Consider the following 22,831-nt stretch of genomic DNA (forward strand, 5'->3'; position numbering starts at 1 on the left):
ATTAAAAACACAGAAAGGCTCTGTTCACACAATGTTGAAATTGAGTGGATGGCCGCCATATAACAGTAAATAACGGCCATTATTTCAATACAACAGCCGTTCTTCTAAAATAACATCAAATATTTGCCATGATATGGCGGCCATCCACTCAATTTCACCATTGTGTGAACAGTTTTTAATCCACTCCTGGTTTTGGTTGCAATACTGACTGAAATATACTGACTGAAATATACATATACTGACTAAAATATACGTAGTGTGAACGTAGCCAAATACAGAAGGTGTCAGACATAACTCTATGGAGATTGTATAGTATGGCAGAACTCACCCTGTTTTCTGGCAGCTGCCGCCTGCAGGAGTAAAGACAGAGAGTGAGCAGAGTATAGGACGGTATAACCGGAGATATCGTTATATAAGAGTATATTCACCTTGACGTACTCCGGCGTCTGCAGCTCCTTTATATACAGAGATGCTGGGACCTGTAATAGTAAGAAATGCTGTGTCACCTGCCGGCATCATATGTCTATCTCTACCCATGTACTGGACTGTGATGGGGTAAAATAGAGAATTCGCCATATCCATTATATCTGTCTCCTATATATCTTTATAGATCAATAAGAGCATAGCTCCAGTCAGATTCACTAATATATTCTTTTTCCTTTAAAAGGGTTCAGGCTTATAAAATATCCTACCTTTTTTATTCTAGACACAGCACCTCTCCTGTCCTCAGTTTGGGTGTGGTATTGCAGCTCAGTCCTATTGAAGTGAATAGAGCTGGACTGCAATACCACACACAGCCTGAGGACAGGGGTGGCGTTGTTTTGTGCAATAAAGTCGCTTTAATCCTAACATTATAAAAAAAGCATTGTATTTTTTTTAAATAATGCCATATGTAATGTGAATCAGTAACACAAAGTAATAGTGTATGTTACTGCAGTGTAACATAACACACATGAGCCCAGCCATAGAGCGCACACTGGGCCACAGTTGCTGTCATGCTCTAAGTAAGCCCCGCCCCTTGCAGGGAAGAGGGGGAAGTGACAGTTGTAAATGGTGCAGCATAGGAAATAACTCACACAATGTAAGGTATGTATAGATCCCATTGGACAGATCTCACCCCCTATCGCCATTGGTCTCCTATAGGGGGTCAACAGTGTAACATCATGTGATTGGGAAGGATTATATACTCCTGCACAGAACAATCTACAATCTACATAACAGCCCCCTGTGTAGCCATTCTGCTATTGGGTATACTCAAACATAGCGTATCTTGCTGTATAAATCAATATAAATGAACAAGTGAACACAGCATCAAATCTGCAGCCTGTACACTATGTGTGACTATACCTATAATCTCCTATATGGTATCCAGTACAAGTGAAGCCCATGCTGGGGATCCCTGGGTTACATTCTGACCACTGTATGACTGTTTATTAAATGAGAAATGTATAACTTACATAATTCGGGAAGAATAGTGGGTAATCCATGCCCAGAATATGGGCGAGGAAATCCACCCAACACACCTAGATGCTTTCTACCAGTAGTAGTCAGCCGCACAACAATCTCAGAAGAAAACCTAAAAGAAAGAAAGATACATAGAAAGATATATAGAAAGATATATAGAAAACATGCGAAAAAGAACAAAAAATAATAGGGAGTCAATGATGGAGGGTACTTACAATCCGCCTCCAACTGAAACAGTGAAAACCGGATCCGAGCGGCCGCTTTTCATCTATGTAATGATGTCATGATGACATACACAGCCAAAGTGGTAGCGTCTATATATGTCAACATCCTAGAAATGAACTGTATATCCATGGCCCAAACACTGTGAGATAATAAGAGCAATAGATACAATGAAATAGTCATTTTTTATCTATTATATAATAAAGCTATGGGCATGAAATGTGTATATTACAGGGCTAATATACAACCTATGTCTGTTCTTAGCAGCTGTATGTAATATAGGTTATATAGAAAGGGCTTCATTATTTATATATTGTCATGTTCTAAGCTATATTTTTTTTACTTATTTATTATATCTGTAATATAGATAGATAGATAGATAGATAGATAGATAGATAGATAGATAGATAGACTGACAGACAGACACATATATTGCTATATGAGGGCTTGCTCTTTAGGACAAATGATACTTTAGGCTATGTTCACACTGCGTATGTTTCCTGCCGTAGTGCGAACCGCGAATATTCGCCCGTAGTTTGAGGTTAATGCGTACGCTGGAAAGTATACGATATACGACCGCACAGTGCACACTACGTATGAGCTTACGGCCGCATCGTATACGGCGCTGTGAAAAATGAACAAGACCATTGTTTGAGGCCGGAAATGTTCCAACTCACGGCCGTGGATTTCCATGCGGTCCCGTACAAAGTACTTATTTCAGCCAAATTGAACTTGATTTTTCAATCTAAAAGGTTCTGTGTGGTTTACGGGGCTGGGCGAAGATTTCCAAGTAAATGACCTGCCTCAGATCGCTTCGAAACAAGCTAGGGAAGCATAACTGTACAACGGGCGTATGTTCGCGGTTCGTACGCATCCGGCCGCATGTCTATTTTTCCCAAGCCCGTAGTTTTCGTACGAAATGCGGCCGGATTTGTACGCAGTGTGAGCATAGCCTTAAATGGCACTATATTGGGGTTCATATAACTTAGCGATTCAGATAATGGAAAAATGGCATTTTTTTCCTAATTTTTTTTCTTTTTGCATTTTAAATTTACTCCATTCACCATGCGGTAAAAGTTACATAATTTTATTCTGGGTAAATGGTATTACAGTGATACTGTGTAAGATAGTTTTTTGTGTGTTTTTATTAATTTTATTATTATTTTAGTAGTTTGGTACAATAGGAACACTTTTTATTTGGGAAAAAGATTGTTACCACATTGTTATAACTTTTTTCACTTTTTCTATGAGTTATATTTCAGTCTTGGCAGTTTTTGCTGGACTGTCGAGCTGCTAGGCTGCTGTCACAAACAGGCAGTTGTCTAGGCCAAAGCCCCTTAGTGACCACAGTAGCAACACATCTCATCACTAAGAGGTTAAAAGGGAAGCAAAAAATGTATTCATGTTATGAGAGTGATAACTGTGTTTTCTAATTTTCCTTTTTTGCCGACTAATAAAAAATAAAACTGGGGGGAGGGGGGTGGGTGTCTTCTGGCACCTCATTTAACAATAACATTTTATTTTTTCATGGTCAGATGGGTAGATATGTATTGGTTTTCACAAACCAAATACATGAATACACAGCAATCAGATATAAGATAGAGTTGTTACAGTATACATACAGGATAAGGCTATGTTCAGACTACGTAAAAGTACATCGGCAACAACGGCTGTACTTTTACCGTGGTGGAACAATGCCTGTTGTTCTATGGGATCCTGGACGGAGCATACACACATCGTGTGCGCTCCGGACGGGATCCCATACGCCGCCGCAAACAACTGTCAGTTCACACAGTGAAGCGAGCGGCTCCGGCCACTTTCTTCACTGTGGGCTATGGGAAGCTCTGATGCGGGCGCGCGCTAATGCGCCCGCATCAGAGCTCCGCAGCCGAAAGATCATCCGGCTGGTACTTAAGTACTGGCCGAGATGATCTGGCCAAAGACCGGCCGTTCCGTGACCCGGCTGGGGTCACGGAACGGCCGGTCTCTTATGACGTGGGAACATAGCCTGAGGCTATGTTCCCACGTCATAAGAGACCGGCCGTTCTGTGACCCAGCCGGTAATGGAACAACCGGCCTCTGAAAAGATCTTTTCGGCCGCAGTGTTCTGATGCGGGCGCACCCGTGCGCACCCGCATCAGAAGTCACCACAGCACAATATGGAGCGAGCGGCCGAAGCCGCTCGATCCATAGTGTGCACCGACAGGGTTTTCTATGGCCGCTATTCAATGGATAGCAGACGCAGAAAACTGAAATGTCAGTTGTTTACGGCCCCACAAGAGATCTCGGGCTCAGCATATACTATGTGTATACGCTCCGGACGGGATCCCATAGAAGAAAAGGTAAGATATTTTCGTAATAATTTTACGAAAATATACGTTGTGTGAACATAGCCTAACCATAGAGGAATATTCTCCAATCCCATAATCTGATCAGATACAATGAAAGGTTTAGCATTGTCAGATGTTGTATTACATAGGCCGGGTCCTCACAATAATTCTCTCTTCTTTTTCTAGGTTAGCCTAAGCCATCCCGTATCCCCTCTCAGATGTTCCAGAAGTTTCCCCTCTGTGCGGTTGAAGACGTCATTCAATGTCTTATTTTTGCTGCAGTCAAAGAATGTACAATAAATTTTCTCCACTTTGTAAAAATGTGTATAGTGGCCTTGTCTTTATTCCATTCTGTTTCTATAGGTTTCTGCATAGTATAAGAATTGTAGCTGGTGTACAGCCATGTGTAGAACAGACATAGATGGTTGTAGTCAGGGCAGCAGCAGACGCTGTTTGGCTATAAGAAAATCATATGGACATATCCTAAGGAGGGACATCTGTCTGTATCCAGTGTCAGCATCTCCTTCCTCTAATAATGGAGCAGGTAAGGGAGAGGTGTAATGCTGCCACCCTGCCCTATACTTTCTCTATGACTTTATATACTGTACTTGATGGCAGCTCCACAGCCCTTGTCCCATGTCCTCTGTCCTATAGGAGTGACATTTAGGGCAGTGAGTTATTCTGTCAGACTTGTTGGACAGGGGCATAGCTACGATTCATGGGGCCCCATAGTGAAAAACCATAGGGGGCCCTCATTGTTCCGTTCTCCCAGACCCCCAGTACCCGTCACATAGCTATTATACTATGTATTCCAATGCATTAAGGTATAGAATATACTAAGGATGGCTGGCTGTCCATAGCACTATGTGCATGGCAGACTCTTTAGGGCGAGTAGCCATGGTAATTGCACACAACACTACTTACTGACAGCCAGCCTGCCTTAGTGTCCTGTATTCTTCTATATAAGAGAATAAACAATACCGGGGGGGGTGTTGATAGCAATTCAGATCAGGGCAGGAGAGTGGGGTCCAGGGCAGGGGCGATTAACTTTACCATAGGCCCCCGGGCTGTTCACCAAGCCTGGGCCCCCACCCACCCCACTGTAACTAGAGGGGTGTTCATAGTACAAAGTAGATACTGTTCTGATGCCCTGATTTGTGCAAAATCGAGATAAAAAAAGCTGCTATTTATTGCAAATCATGGCAGAACTATAGCAAGGAGACAATACACCATTTAAAGTATAAGTCTGTTTGGGTGGCCATGGCCCCCCCAGGAGCTCAGTGCCCGAAACAGACCTACAGTGGTACCTTGGTTTAAGAGCGTTTTGGTTTAAGAGCTCACAGCTTTTCAAAATTGTGTCTTGGTTTAAGAGCATTGCTTCGGTGTAAGAGCTCCCGTTACTGGGTGGGAGTGCGAGTGGGGGAGGGGCATGGTCTGCGCAGGGTGGTCTGCAGCACTGTACTCTGACCCAGGAAGTCTCCCTCACCTTCCAAATCATAGCAGATCCACTTCAGGCTGGGGCTTACATCAGGGGACAGGACAGTGGAGGTAATCTCTGCATAGCTGTAACCCCTCTCTCCCCGGACAGAGAGCGCTGAATGTATGTGCTCACATCTGCCCTGCTCATTCCTTCATGCTCCCTGCAGTCTCTGTCCGCCCTTGTGTTTCCCATCCGCTCCATTACTGTACAGTAACTTATAATATCACATATTCTGCTGTTTCTGAATGTTTGTTTCATTTGTTTTACATGTTATTCAGAATAATAAATCATTATTTTGGGGGTGTGGAACCAATTGTCTGCATTTCTATGATTTCTTATGGGAAAATTTGCTTTGGTTTAAGAGTGGATTTGGATGACAAGCGCGGTCCCGGAACGGATTATACTCGTAATCCAAGGCACCACTGTATTATAATCCACTACTGGTTCAGGGCTTTGGCATCCCCACAGTTCCCAATATGAAAGCTGGTGGCAGCAGAGAGACCCTTGTCACTCCGATTATAGATGACTTTTATTAAGTTATAATATAATAAGTACAAGCTTTATTAAAGCTTATGTATAAACATATTTTACATTTCTTACTCTCCAGAGTACCCAGTGTCGTTAGGTGTTGCAAAGGTCGCAATTGCAACTAGGCCTGCACCAGGGGGGCCCTCTGGCCCCCTTACCTCTTGCTGTCATTCTGCAGCTAACCAAATTGACTGTGAAAATTACAGCCTGTTCAGGAGAATTGCAGTGAGCAATACTGGTGGATGCTCCAATTTCCTATTCACTTGTATCAGCAACCGCTAATACAACTGAATAGCCAGTTAGTGGCAGAAGACAGGGAGCCCTGTGTTACTGGTCCTGCCCTTGGCACTTCCTCCTGTGTAATGTAGAGCCCAGCGATTAGCTCCACCCCATTACAAAGGATCCAGACCTGAGCAGAAGAGTCCAGATCAAGGACCAGAGCAGGAAACAGGAGAGGTGAGCCTTACCCCCACCCAACAACCATAACCCTCATCATGTTCTCTTGGCAGATCATGATGGGAGTTGTAGTTTTGCTGCCTGTGTCTCTCCAGGTTGCAGCACTTCAATCCCCATCATGTTCTTCTTGCAGTTCATGATGGGAGTTGTAGTTTTTTGGCTGAAGAATCAAAGATTGGGAAATACTACTTAGAGAATCACACAGTACAGTATAATAATTATAGGACACAGTAGCAAAGTACATGAGGGGACACAGTTGCACAGTACATGAGGGGAGAAAGTGGCACAATACAAAAGAGGGAGGCAGTGGCACAGTACATAAAGGGGACAGTGACAGTTCATTTAGACATGGTGGCACATTGGGCGTTGACGACTGAGAGTCATTGGATATATCGGTTTATTTGGCCTCTGACTGGGCCTGATTAGAGTGGGGGCCAATCACTGACTGCAGAGCTGTCCTGAGGTGGCCCGGCAAATAGAAAGTGCCATGTCACTGAAGATAGAAGATGGCAAGAATGTAAGTATGACCCAACAGAGCTTAAGCAACAGTACACTGTCTGGCCCCCAAGGGGGTTAAGTGGGGATGCTATACATTTTTTAATACAGAAAACCCCTTTAATGAGTATGTAGTGACATGTGTAGAGACTGTAATTAAGAATGATGTAATCTGACTTCCTTTATCCACAGGATAGGGGACAAGTAAGAGATTGCAGAGGGTTCGACCTCCATACCCCCCGCCGATCTCCATATTGGCCCTCTGGCTCCTTTATTATGAATACAGAAGCAGGTACGGCATGTGGCCTGCGGCTTTATTCACTCTTATGGGGCTGTCAGACATAACCGAGTGCTTCACTTGTCTCTCTCCGGCGGCTCAATTCTTCTTTTATGGAGCCGCCGGAGAGAGACAAGTGAAGCACTCGGTTCTGTCCGACAGAGAGAGCCGAGTACAACACTCAGTGTAGTGTAGTCTGTGTAAAAATATATTCTGAAAAAGGAAAATACAATTCCTAAAATACATGTGATAAAGACAAAAACAACTAATCAGAAGTTAGGGGGGGGGGGGTCCGACCAGCTTCCCTCTTATTAATAGAGCCGTAGGTACGGCTTCTGACCTGCAGCTGTATTCATTCCTATGGAGGTGCCGGAGAGAGACGAGTACAGTGCTCCTCCAACTCACTTGGCTCTTACTCGCCTCGGCTCTTACTCAGCTCTTTCCGAAATTGAGTGGATGGCCGCCATATAACAGAAAATAACTGCCATTATTTCAATATAACAGCCGTTGTTTTAAAATAACAGCAAATATTTGCCATTAAATGGCGGCCATCCACTCAATTTCAACATTGTGTAAACAGATCCTTTCTGTGTTTTTAATCCACTCCTGGTATTGGTTGCAATATGAGGACCATAATACTGACTGAAATATACATAGTGTGAACCCAGCCTAAAGTTTAACTATCATTTCAGGTGACTTTTCAGAATAAGCTGCCCTGCTTATGTATATCGCGTCTATCGCTTCCCTCCTGAGGAAGCGATAGACGTTAAAAAACAGGAAAAACGTGATTCAGACAATGTTTCAACATGTAGAGAAACGCATGTGGCCAAACCCACTGTCCCCCATGCTCCCCAAGATAGGGCGTCTTCACGTTTAGTACCTAGGGCAGCAGCAGCAGCTGGTAATACAGCCCTGCTCCTGGGTGATCTTAACCTTTTGAATCACCTGTAAGGTGACATCTTTCTTAAAACCGTGTCGGGTGGGATAATAAGACTCATTATACTTCAGTCATCCAACTCTTCTGTTTTAATTCAGCCCTGTAAATCACCTGTCAGACGAAATTCAATGCTTTCTTAAAACCGTGTCTGGCAGGATAAAAACCATGAATATATAGCAGTCATTCAAATATCCCGGTTTAATCTAACCCTGTGAAGCCACTGAGCTACAGAGTCTGCAGAACAGGCAGACCAATCTCTGCTCACACTAAAAGAACACATGAATATCAATTAGCCACTGTAAGGTTAGGTAGAATTGACCAACCGTGACAAATAACACACTGATCAAGATAAAACACCACAGAATGGATTAGCTGAATTGCACATGTGTAGGGTGTAGAGATGATCAAACATCAGGATTTTGCAGGTTCGATCGAACTCAAACCTTCCCGAACCTGTATCCTGGAATTCCAGGCGGTACCCAGGCTGTCTCCTCCTTCCCCATGGGACGGGAAGGCATCAGGAATCAAATGCTGCAGGTTCGGGAAGGTTCGAGTTCGATCGAACCTGAAAAATCCCGATGTTCGATCATCACTAGTAGGGTGATCCCCCAAGTGACGTAGATGTACAGATGAATGTGCGCGTGAACTTACGGCAAGGATGTGTATGTCCATGAGGAATCAGAGCGCACATTCATCTGCTCATCTGCATCACTCAGGGGATCACCCTACACATTGCGTAATTCGGCTAATCCATTCTGTGGTGGTCTTTCTTGATGCGCACATATGTCTGGGGATACCGTCCCTGACGTCCAATCAGTGTGTTATTTGTCATGATTGGCGTAATTCTACCTAACCTTACAGTGCCTAGTTAATATGTGTTCTTTCAGTGTGAACAGAGATTGGTGTAACGCCTGGAGTAGTGGATCCACTGGGCCGTCACCAGCGATGGCACTAACCTCACCAGGGAGCGGAGTCTAAGGGGCCGCTGGTATCCACCAGAGCCCGCCGCAAGGCGGGATGGACTTGCTGCGGCAGGCGACCCCCAGGTCGCTACCCCTGGCTTGGTTGCTAGTGACGGCAGGCGAGGCGTGGCAGGAGCAGTAGTGCAGGCAGAGGATAGTGGACGAGCTCGCAGGTGGCGGACAGGACTCAGGAACAATGGGAAGGCAGCGGGCAAGGACTAGGGACAAGGACTGAAGACAGGAACAAGGGACAAGGACTAAGGTCAGGAACAACAGGGAGCTGGGCCAAACGCTATGGGAAGCATATAGAGGCTCCAACACAAGAGACAGGGCATGCTGGGATTTATAGGGAGTGATTGGTGCAACTAACCAATTAAGGGCGGACTGGCCCTTTAAATCTGAGACAGCCGGAGCGCGCGCCCTAGGAGGCGGGGACGCGCCCGCCGGCCGGCACAGACGGGGACAGGAGCGGAGGAGAGGTGAGGCGCCCCCAGGGGCCGAACTAGCAGCAGTGCCGGGTCCCTGCACAAGGACCCCGGCGGCTGCATGGGGCAGGAGGAGGTCGCGGCGGCGGCCCGGAACACGGGACGCCGCCGCAGCCGTGACAATTGGTCTGTGTATCTGGCAGCGTCTGATTGGTCTCAGCCTCTTTAGTGACATCACAAACAGAGGTTTTATAAACCCTTTTTCGGCATTCTTAAAGGGAATGTACCACTGGTACATGGCTTTTCTGATATTTACATGGATATAATAGAATCACAGATATGGATAGAATCAATGGAGCCGCGTCATAGAGGGAGAGGGGTTTCCTCCCGCTGTAGGCGGCCGGCCCACCTCCAGTTTTTCAGCCCCGCCCAGTGCCCAGGAATGTGGGAACCAGACCGCGGTTTGAAAAAAAAAGGACCGCGGCACCAGCAAGCTGGCGCCACTCTATTCATGTAAATGTAAATGGGAGAAAAGCAATGTACCGGTGGCACATTCGCTTTAACTCAGAGCCCATTTTTCTTTTGACAAAGGCACTGCTGTGCCGAAACATGTCAAGGGGGCTTAATAATTGCTTTTAATATTCAGTGAGGTGTTGGGTCCTACATAAGCAGCACCTATCTGGGCACCGGATTACATGCTTGTATACTCACTTCAAACACACTTTTCGGGGGCCTACCACGTCATGAAACAGTAGATACTATACGCTTCTACTACCTGCCTGACTCTCCCTTCCTGAGTATTTTTAATTAGTGTGCAACTATACCCATCATAATAAAGGTATTTTATTTGTTTTTTTATAATGCTTGGTAAATTAAAGGAGTATTGGAACCATATTGTGTGCTTTTCGTATGGTAAGAAAGTTTGCCCCCCAACGTTAGCCTTCCTTATCTTCTAATAACTTGTTTCGACTCGGGACTACTTCTTCTTGTGAGCTGCAATGAATATCATGGCTTTATAGTCAATAAGGTCACTCACATTGGTTCTTTTCTTAACTTGACAGTCATCAATAACAAATCCTTCTCCAACTAGAGCTTGCTTGATAAAATCCTTATTATATCTGAAAACATGGATCTTTTCTTTTCCAACCGTCAAATATGTTGCATCTAAACACCCAATAATTATGAAGTGTCCTCCAGGTTTCAGCAACCCTGAGAACTTCCTGAGATATCTGACAAAATCATTGTGGTCTTTGCTGATGCCGTCTAGAAGCCAAACAGTGATGATACAATCAGCTGGTGGTAAGACTATCGGATCCGTCATGTTTTCTTTCTCAAAGTCACATCTTACGATATGTTGAGCTGCCGATCTCACTTTTCCTTCTTTTTTCAGTAATTGGCCACTAAAAGAAATGGGAGAAACAAATAATGGCAATGATTGTCTTGTAGTCAGCATTAGTAACATAGCTTAAAACTTTGAATTATTGACTTCCATTACTGGCAGAAGGGCTTGAATTCAAGCAAGGCTGAAATACTAAGGGGCACAGTTATGAAAGTAGCATCCCTGGCGTAAGCCACAGATGACGTAAGCCACAGGTGTATGCCAGCCGTAACCTCCACTCACCTGATGGGCAAGCCAGGGGGAGGTATCACGTCAAGCGCAGTGCAAGGCGTTGCCTTCTCCTAAGTTATGATGGTTTACAACTAGTGTAAATCATGCAGAATAGTAAATCCCGCCTGGTAAATGGGGGTGGGGCATTATTTAAGACTGACGTATCCGTATGCTAGTCTTGATAAAGTGTCAAGATTATATTGTGCCATTCCCAGAGGACACTATGATTCAAATTGATCTGAGTTGATCTAACTTGATATGGCTTTACCCTACTGATGTCAAAAATCTGATTGCCAATAGATTAGCACTGCAAAAAATAAGTTACAGTCATACTTGAAAGTTTATTCATTTTTAATTTTTGTACATATATTTAACCTGAAACTATTTCTGAATTGCACATAAGGCCTTGAAGTACACAAAGAGAAGCAAATCAAACAAATAAATAAACATTTTAGACTTATACATTATTAGGCCACGTTTACTTTTAGTATGACACCGGCTGTTCTGTGACCCGGCCCTGTCACAGAACGGCTGGTGTCAGTGAAGTTTATCAAAGCCGGTACTGCAGTACCGGCAGGGATAAACTTCATTTCTATTGAATTGGGCTGCGAGCGCATCACTGTGCGCCCGCATCCCAGTTCAGCATTGCACACAATGGAAGGTGTGGCCGGAGCCGCACTCTCCATTGTGTGCACTGTCAAGATTGTGCAGCCACTATTAAATGAATAGCGGCCGCACAAAACTGACATGTCAGTTTTGTTGTGGCCGCTAGGGATCCCGGCCAGAGCGTATACTATGGGGGACATTTATGAAGTCCGGCGTTTTTTACGCCGGGCTTACAAATATCACCGCAGATCCGGAGCTCAGGGGATTTATGTAGATTTATGTTCGTGCTGTGTTCACCTATACCAGAGCAGGGACCGTCTTCGTGGTTGTCCGCGGCTACCTAGGGCCGTTTGAGGCAAGTAGGTAAGGACAGTGGGTGGCCCAGTAGTAGGGCTCACTGTTGTGTCTTGTCCCTACCTCCCCTGTCCTGACAATTTCAGTATCTTATTTATAAAAAAAAAATATTGTTCCAGTAACCTTCTGGCTTGTCCAGGGGATCTCTAGCAAGCTAAGCAGTGGCTTTCTCCTTGCAATGCTGCCTTGATCACCATTGTTCTTCAGTGTTCTTCTGATAATGGTCTCCTGAACATTTACATTAATTAATATGACACAGGCCTTTCATTGCTGAGAGGATACCTTGGGTTCTTTTGTGACCTTGCAAACTATTACTTCCCTTTCTCTTGGTGTTGTCTTTGTTGGTCTACCCCTCCTAAAGAAGGTAACAATAGTTTTGAATTTCCTCTATTTGTAGACAATCCATCTGACTAAGATGTCTAAACTCTTAAGACATGGCTTTTCCATGATACACTTCCAGAAGCATATGTTGTGAAGATGTTATTTTAGGTCGAATTTGTGCAGAAGTAGAGAGAATTCTAAAATGTTCACAAACTTTCAAGCACTCACGTAGATAGAAGATCTACATTTTTTTGATCCTCCTACACATATCTCTTATATGGCATTAATATTAAACATGACTGTGAGACTTCACCTCTTTCCTTCTTTCTCCACATAAAGTTTTGTGGCATGTCCCCAGTCAAATGCTCCTGTCCGTGTGTCCAGCCATCTCTTCAGCTCCAGGATACATCTGTCACTGACCTTCAGCACTATGATGTGTTAAAAAAACTCACAGACTGCATAGAGATGATTGACCATAGAACCAACACTGAGGTCAATCAGGACATCTCCTGTAATGAGACCTTTAGGAAAAAAAAAATAATAATAATTGCATACTGAAATATCTAATACAATAAACCCTCATGCATGTTTTGGATAAACAATAGCATATGTCTACTAGAGATGAGCAAACCTCAAGCACTCTTGGATTCTTCCAAACCCAGGAATGGGGCATTAGATTACTGATGGCTGCAAAAGTTGGATGCAGCAGTAGGGAGTCCTGAAAAACATGGGTACAGTCTGTGGTTGTGTCCATGTTTCCCAGGCTCCTTAGGGCTGCATCCAACTTCTGCAGCCATCAGTAATCAAATGCTGCACGCTTGGGTTTGGACAAACCCAAGAGTGCTTGAGGTTTGCTCATCTCTAGTGATGAGCGAATAGTGAGATATTCGAATATTCGATATTCGTACGAATATCCCGTGAATATTCGAATATTCGATCGAATATTCGATCCCATTAAAGTCTATGGGAACAAGTATTCGATTAGTAAAAAACATCTATTTGACCATTTGGAGGGTGAATTCGGAAGCTGGGGGATTTGAACGCTTATCGAATATTTATCGAATATTCGCGTGATATTCGTACGAATATCCGAATATCTCACTATTCTATCAAATATCTATTCGATCAAACAGTATTCGCTCATCACTGCTCATCTCTAATGTGTATGTAGTAATACTATTAAAAAACTATTTGAAGCCCTGAAAAGAGCTGTTTGTTTGTATTGTTAGTATTCCCTGCCTACTGGAATGCTAAATCCTACACCGACGCTCTCCCTGAGAAGCAGCAGCTCTGTCCCTAATCTCTCACAGCATGCGTCTGAAGCGAGTACAGCCGGCTGGGCGTTTTATTTGGCAGGATCATCTGATCAGGCCAACCAATCGCTGCTATCGACATGTATGGGTCCCACGTGATCGCAGGATGTACCAAAGAGTCTCCTGCATGTTTATTGGCTGAGAAATAGCACCCAAACTTACAGGAAACGATGATGAGATTTTCTCGAGTATCGCAAGATGGCTTATCACTATTGATTAAGAATGTGAAATATTTCAGTCGTGATTCAGGACTGGTATTGCGCAGATGAAATAGTGAATGGAGCAGCCCGTTAGTGAAGCTAAGCAGCGGTAAGCATTTAGTCAGGTTATAGCAAAGCAGTCTGTTCAGGGATAGCAATGCCAACGTGAATACGTTTGTAATAATGGCCTATCATTTATTTGCTGCTGAGGTTTACACCCTTAGCTGATGAAGGCCATGCTTGGCCGAAACGCGTCCTTCCTGTATCATATGTTTGCTGCACTGTAATAAAGAAGCATAAATGATTTGGTGAGTGCCGGGCCCTTCCTACTATTTGAATATTTTCTGCCTCGAGCACCACCACTACGGAAGTTCCGTCTTCTACACATCTCTAAAGGTATGTTCACACTGAGGAATCAGGGCAGATCACGTGCCACGGATTCCGCAACTCTCCCCTGCTCACAGCTGCTTGCATCTCTGCCCGTGCCATAGACTCCATTCTATGCACGGGCAGATTACTCTGTCCGTCTAAAGAACATACAGGTTCATTCTTTGGTTGGACAGCGTAATCTGCCTGACCATAGAATGGAGTCTATGGCATAGCTCCCAACCGTCCCGGATTCCGCGGGACAGTCCCGTTTTCGAGATGCTGTCCCGTGGTCCCGCAATGGCACCCCGTGTCCCGCATTATTTGTGGCCCCACCAAAAAAACAATAAACCAATAACTCACCTGTCCGCCGGCCCCAGCAGCTCCTCTCCCGGCAGAGCTCCCGTCATCCTCCGGGGCGGGCAGCGGGGTATACAGACACTGACTGTGCCGGAAGAGACCTACAGCCTCTGTCATGAATTACTTCTGGCACAGTCAGTGTCTCTGTCTCCCGCTGCCCGCCCCGGAGGATGACGGGAGTGCGCGCTCTGTCGGGAGAGGAGCTACAGGTGAGTTACTGGTTTATTGTTTTACTGGTCGGGCCACACAAATGGGGGGATTGGCTACTATGTGGGGCGCTATATGGGGGCATTGGCTACTATATAGGGGGATTGGCTACTATGTGGGCACTGTATGGGGGATTGGCTACTATATAGGGGGATTGGATAATATGTGGGCACTATATGGGGGATTGGCTACTATGTGGGGCACTATATGGGGCATTGGCTACTATGTGGGGCACTATATGGGGCATTGGCTACTATGTGGGGAGCTATATGGGGGATTGGCTACTATGTGGGGCACTATATGGGGGGATTGGATACTATGTGGGGCACTATATGGGGGGATTGGCTACTTTGTGGGGCACTATATGGGGGATTGGATACTATGTGAGGCATATATGGGGGGCATTGGCTACAATGTGGGCACTATATGGGGGATTGGATACTATGTGAGGCATATATGGGGGCATTGGCTACTATGTGGGTACTATATGGGGCATTGGCTACTATGTGGGGCACTCTATGGGGGATTGGCTACTATGTGGGGCACTATATGGGGATTGGCTACTATGTGGGGCACTATATGGGGGCATTGGCTACTATGTGGGGCACTATATGGGGGATTGGCTACTATGTGGGGCACTATATGGGGGCGTTGGCTACTATGTGGGGCACTATATGGGGGCATTGGCTACTATGTGGGGCACTATATGGGGGGATTGGCTACTATGTGGGCACTATATGGGGGCATTGGATACTGTGTGGGGCACTATATGGGGGCATTGGATACTGTGTGGGGCACTATATGAGGCATTGGATACTGTGTGGGGCACTATATGGGGGCATTGGATACTATGTGGGGCACTATACGGGGGGATTGACTATTATGTGTGCACTATATAGGGGGATTGGATACTATGTGGGCACTATTGGGGGGATTGGATACTATGTGGGGCACTATAATGGGGGATTGGATACTATATAGGGCATTTTGGGGGGATTGGATACTATATTGGGCACTATTCAGTCAGCAGCATGTGGTGACTGTAGGGGAGTTGCTATGGGGGCGTGGCTATGGAGGGTCGCTATGGGGGCATGGCTATGGAGGGTCGCTATGGGGGCATGGCTATGGAGGGTCGCTATGGGGGCATGGCTATGGGGACTGCGGCGCACATGTCCCTCTTTGCCCTTTGCAAAAGTTGGGAGGTATGGTCTATGGCACGGGTGGAGATACGCGCGGCCATGAGCGGGGGCGAAATGCAGAATCTGCGTATTGTGGACATACCCTTATGCAGTAAGAAGCTGTATGAAGCTGGTTTCACATTGACTTAAATTTTTGAAAAAATGCCAAAAGGAACACCATAGTATTTATTTGAGCAAAAACAGTTAAAATGAAGTGCCCCCCTCCCTCTTGTTGCTTCCTGTACTAATTGGGAAAGGTAATTATCTTTCACTATTTCCAAAACCCGCTTCCCTTGCTGGAGCTGCAGGTTTCTGCTTTCCAGGTTATATTTGGGTAGTTAAAGTCCCCCATAATAATGACTTCACTCTGCTTCTCTGCCACATCTATTTGTCTTATAAAGAGATTTTCTGCTTCTTCCACTATACTTAGAGATTTATATCTCACTCCTATAAGAATTTTATTATTCTTCGTCCCTCCCCTTATTTTTACCCAAAGAGACTCCAAATTTTCATTACTTATATCCTCCCGCATAATGGGCTGAAGGCATGATTTAACATATAGGCAGACCCCTCCCCCTTTCTTATTTTTACAGTCATTTATGAATAGACTATAACCCTGGATATTAACCGCCCAGCCATAGCTCTCATCCAGCCATGTCTCGCTTATCCCCACTATATTGTATTTCTCTTCCACCATTGTGAGTTCTAATTCCTCAGCTTTATTAGCTTTTGTATACATACATTTAATATGTTTGTCCATATTTCCTTTCCTCTTATCACCAGTGATTGTTCTATCGCCTCCCACCGCTCCCACGCCCAGTTCCATAATCTAGCCCAAGCTCTCTATCTACTCTGTCTTCACTTACTATATTGTAGTTGCCCTCCCCACAAGTCCCTAGTTTAAACACTCCTCCAACCTCTTAGCCATCTTCTCCCCCAGCACGACTGCACCCTCTCCATTGAGATGCAGCCCGCTCCCACCTTAGAGCCTGTAACCGACAGAAAAGTCAGCCCAGTTCTCCATGAACCCAAACCCCTCTATCCTACACCAGCTCTTGAGCCACCTCTTTACATCCCTAATCTCCCGCTGTCTCTCAGGTGTGGCTCGTGGTACAGGTAATATTTTGGAAAATATCACCATGGTGGTCTTAGTCTTAAAGAGGTATTCCGGGAAAAAACATTACTACTGGGTTCACACTACGTATATTTCAGTCAGTATTGTGGTCCTCATATTGCAACCAAAACCAGGAGTGGATAAAAACACAGAAAGGCTCTGTTCACACAATGATGAAATTGAGTGGATGGCCGCCATTTAATGGCAAATATTTGCTGTTATTTTAAAACAACGGCTGTTATATTGAAATAATGGCCGTTATTTACTGTTATATGGCGGCCATCCACTCAATTTCACCATTGTGTGAACAGAGCCTTTCTGTGTTTTTAATCCACTCCTGGTTTTGCTTGCAATATGAGGACCACAATACTGACTGAAATATACGAAGTGTGAACCCAGCCTTAAAGTATTTTATTGCCCCACAAAAGTTATACAAATGCTTCATAGACACTAATTACGGCTTCTGCCTCTATAGTGTGAAGAGGCACAGGTGGCACTGTGAAGAAGAAGACCCGAGGTAGTGTGCGGGGCTGCAGTGGGGCGTTGCAGGACGCAAACATCATCCTTCTTTTGTCCTGCTGGATCATGCTCTGGTGGCCCTTCTTCCTGTCCCCGCCAAACTGTAAGCTCTGGTGGGGGCTGTGCAGCAAGTGTAGGTGTGTAGCACTGAAGACCAGATGAGAACTTCAGAGAGATCAGAGTGAGGAGCAGCCAGGGAGAGTAATATGGAAGCCCATGGGAATCCTTGTAGTACTACAGGACAGAAGAGAGATGATGCTCGCGTCCCACACCGCCGCACTGCAGCCCCACACACCACCTCAGCTCTACTGCTTCACAGTGCCACCTGTGCCTCTCTACACTGCTGGTAGCATTGAGAAGCAGTATAGCCATCATGGTATGCGGGGGGCTGGCAGCGCAGCGGTGCAGGACACGAACATCATCCCTCCTCCTCCCTGTACTGCTGCAGGGATTCACCTGTGCTGTCATTACCGGCCGGGATGATCTTTTCAAAAACCGGCTGTCCGTGACCCGGACGGGTCACGGAACGACCGCTCTCTTACGCCATGTGAACATAGCCTTACAGTACATACAATAATACAGTCTTAATGCTAAATATATACATATATATATTTGTACCTTTCCCCCTATTTACCCCCCCCCCCCTCTTTTTTTTTTTTAATTACTGCATATTTACTGCATATTTAAAATGAACAGGCTGATAATGAATAAAAAACACTTTTTTAAAGCAGGTTCATTTGTCTGTTACTTTGACACATGTGACTGTGTTTTTGTAAGTAAAACAATAAAAAAAATTAGTTTTCCAACAAGCCGCACAATTTTTCCATTTTAAAAACATATTTGAAATGAACATCCCCTGTACATACCCTGTGCAAAAGTTTTTGTAAGATTTTCAATGGGAAATACCAAGGAATCCTCTGCAAAGACCATATCAGGCTTATCTGAAAAAAACTTTCTAGGTGTTGCCTGGAGTCAAAGCCGTGTACAGGATAGGGCTTATAGGTGCTGGAATCCATGATCTAGTCTTGTATCACAGACAAGGTGACTACCTGTACACCGGAGCACCACATATTTATGTAATAACTAAGATTCTATTTACACGGAATGATAGTGATGAATTATTATTTATCACATGACATTGTGACTGCTTATATGTATGAGCCAGTCGTGGGAATATGGGTCATGATACTCATATGAGCATAGCTGACTTTAGGTTACATGATGCCCTGTGCAAAAAAAGCCCTTTGGTTCCCGCAACCTATTTTTATAATTATGTCATTTTGGGATTTGTAGCTTTTAAATTTGCTTTGCTTGGTTTCCACAGGACACGAGTGGGCAGGAGGCTGTCTGTAATACCCTAGGCAACTCGATTGAAACACTGTCCATGTGAGGTGGGCAAAAACAATTATTATGACAATGGGTTTACTGTGCTCAAATAATAATAATTAGTGATGAGCAAATACTGTTCGATCGAATAGATATTCGATCGAATAGTGAGATATTTGAATATTCGATATTCGTACGAATATCCCGCGAATATTCAAATATTCGATAAGCGTTCAAATCCCCGAGCTTCCGGTTTTACCCTCCAAATGGTCAAATAGATGTTTTTCACTAATCGAATACTTGTTCCCATAGACTTTAATGGGATTGAATATTCGATTGAATATTCGCGGGATATTCGTATGAATATCGAATATTCGAATATCTCACTGTTCGCTCATCACTAATAATAATAATAATAATGATAATAATAATAATAATAATAATAATAATAATAATAATAATAATAATAATAATATTTTATAAGTGTTGACATTTCTAAAAGCAGTAATGCCAGGTTTTTTTGTTCGTACGGTTCCCTGCAATACTGATGTATGTATACTAATGTATTGCAGTGTACTGTTATTGTTTCTCTATTACACCCTGCCTATAGCTTTGCTTAGCATACAGTATACGCTGGAAGATCTACCTAACATTTGCATTAAATGTACATTATTAATGTGAAAAGCCTTAAACCTAAAAAAGCAATAAATGGCAAACGGAATTGAAAGCAAATGTATCAGCTATTGATTTTTACATCAATAGACCGGCGCCAGCGTGGGGATGCCGGTGCTGCGGTCCTTTTTTTGAACCGAGGCCTGATTCCCAGGCACAGCGGTGGTCTATTCCTGTTCAACAGCCTGGCCTCAAGCACTGGAGGTGGGTCGGCCGGCTCTACTCCAGTGCTTCAGGCCAATCCGGTAATCGTTAATAGACTGTCGCCATCCGCAGAAACCGGGCCACGGTTAAAAAAAAGACTGCAACACCGGTATCCCCACGCTGGCACCGGTCTATTAATGTAAAAATCTTAAAGTGATGTAACTGATGTTTTATTTGCTTTAAGAAGGCACTGAATTCTATAATCATATACCATTTCTTTGTCTGGTAGTTTTCTTTAATTCAGTGATCATTTTCTTTCTATAATTAAAGGTTTAGAGAACTTTTTGTTCCTTTTTGCCATATATTACCTCTTTGAAAATCTTTTCTCATAAAAAGGGCACTAAACAAAAGGGCAATACATGGCAAACGGGGCAGAAAGGGGATAAATGCCACCATGTAATGCGAAAAACCTCAGAGCTAGTTCTGACCTGTTGCTTGTTGGGATTAATAAACTTATAAAAAATATTTAAGTTATTACAGTATTTGAGATGGAGTTCATTTGGAAGAAACTGTACAATTGAGCTACGGTTCTAGTATCCTGTTGGGTGGAAACCAGTTGAGTATGCAGGATACAGGTTCTGTATGTCATCCAGTAGCACATTTGCCCACAGATGTTGCCGCTGGGCCTGTAGATCCTGTACATTCGTAGAATCGTAGAAGCTAATACCCCAGCTGATCCATAAATGTTTGACTGGTGATCTTTGGCAACTGTTGACAACCAAAAGAGTGTTGAAATTCATGGGAATTCCCATGGATGTGTATTATCTTGCTAAAAGATTCCAGTTGGGAACCCTGCCATGAGAGAAAACACATGTGGCCGCAGGATGCCTTATCACATATCAATAAGCCTAGATGGTTGACCACGTTTTTGTGTAGGCTAAAAAAAAAAAAAACATTTTGATCCATTAAAAAAAAACAAAAAACATTACTTTACAAAAAAATAGCATTTAACCCTTTCCCGCACGAGGACGTAACTGTACGTCTCCTCGCGCGGGTGCGGGCGTTCTGAACGGGGCCGCGCGGCGGCCCCGTTCTGAACCGCGGCAGTCCCGGGTGCCGCGAGTAGTCCGGGACCTCCGGTATTAGCGGGCCCGGTCCGATCGCCGTGCCCGCTAATACAGTAATCAGATGCGGCTGTCAAACATGACAGCTGCATCCGATTACCGGCTGCAGCACTTCCCTGGTGTCTAGTGGCAGAGATCGCTCCTCAGGGACGTTGTCCCGGAGGAGCGATCTCCCTGTCTGATGCCGGCCGGGGACTCGTCCAAGATGGCGCCGTCCCCGACTCGGCACTCGTTTGTATTCGGCTGCAGCAGCCGAAAGCAAACGAGTGCCGATCTCATTGATCTTTGCTGTATATCTATACAGCAAAGATCTCAAAGTATATATACTAGAAGTCCCCCAGGGGGGCTTCTAGTATAAGTGTAAAAAAAAAAAAAAAAAAAAGTATTGTTATTAGTAAAAAGCCCCCTCCCCTAATAAAAGTCTGAATCACCCCCTTTTTCCCAGGTTATAAATAAAAGTAAACAAAAAAATAAATAAATAAACATGTTTGCTATTGCCGCGTGCATAATCGCCCAAACTATTAATTAATCACATTCCTGATCTCGCACGGTAAACGGCGTCAGCGCAAAAAAATTCCAAAGTGCAAAATTGCGCATTTTTGGTCGCATTAAATCCAGAAAAAAATTTATAAAAAGCGATCAAAAAGTCGTATATGCGCAATCAAGGTATCGGTAGACAGTAAACATCATGGCGCAAAAAATGACACCTCATACAGCCCCATAGACCAAAGGATAAAAGCGCTATAAGCCTGGGAATGGAGCGATTTTAAGGAACGTATATTTGTTAACAATGGTTTGAATTTTTTACAGGCCATCAGATACAATATAAGTTATACATGTTATATATCGTTTTAATCGTAACGACTTGAGGAACATGCATAACAAGTCAGTTTTACCTTAGGGCAAATGGCGTAAAAACACATTCCCCCCATTTTTTTTCAATTTCACCACACTTTGAATTTTTTTCTGGTTTCGTAGTATACTTTATGCAAAAATTCAGCCTGTCATTGCAAAGTACAATTAGTGACGCAAAAAAATAAGGGCTCATGTGGGTCTGTAGGTGTAAAAATGCAAGTGCTATGGCCTTTTAAGCACAAGGAGGAAAAAACGAAAAAGCAAAAACGAAAATTAGCCTGGTCCCAAAGGGGTTAAGGATAATCTTCATGAATTCTGATTTAGGCTATCTACAAATGCCATGACTGGACCTCCTTGTACCAAGTATTGATGTTGCAGTGTATTTACTTATATGCCTAATAGATTCCAAAAGCAAATATTAGACTGTGGAAACTAAGCCACAAATTTTACCCCAATAGCTACGCAAAGTTGCTGAAAATCCTGGCAAAATCACACAACTATTGGGGGAGAAATGGGGGGCTTGGTTTCTACAGCATAAGATTTCCTATTAACCAGCTTTTGCGATATGTGTTCTTAACACATTCCGAATGCTATATGGAAACCAAGCCCAACTGGATGTTTAATGAAGTAGTCCTAGTTAAAGCGACTCTGTCTCCACCAACCCACCCCACCAAACCATTAGTACCTTCCCGTTTGGTGGGAGTAAATCCTTACCGGTTGTGTCTTTTACAATGTGCCCGGTGCCTTGGTTAGAGCAAAAACTGATCTTTCAAACCTGAAGCACTGTGTCATACTGGTGTGACCTACAGTGTCTGTGCCCCAGGTCTGTGATGCCTCTCCTTTCTTCCTCTCCACCCTCCTCATCATTGGGAACAGCCCCACGTAGGATTTCTATTCGACAACTGTCTAAACGTGTACAGGTGCCATAGCGACACAGGTGCACTGTTTAGATGTTACAATAATGATAGCGATAGTCTGTTACCCGTC

General features: G+C 44.1%; 1 pseudogene; it reads right to left on the minus strand.

The window, feature by feature from the left end:
• Positions 1-10,552: 10,552 nt before the first annotated feature.
• LOC138769318 (indolethylamine N-methyltransferase-like) lies at positions 10,553-18,739 on the minus strand (annotated as a pseudogene).
• Between the last annotated feature and the right edge of the window lie 4,092 nt (positions 18,740-22,831).

The sequence above is a fragment of the Dendropsophus ebraccatus genome, chromosome 12 (genome assembly GCF_027789765.1).
Source record: "Dendropsophus ebraccatus isolate aDenEbr1 chromosome 12, aDenEbr1.pat, whole genome shotgun sequence".
Taxonomy (NCBI): Eukaryota; Metazoa; Chordata; class Amphibia; order Anura; family Hylidae; genus Dendropsophus; species Dendropsophus ebraccatus.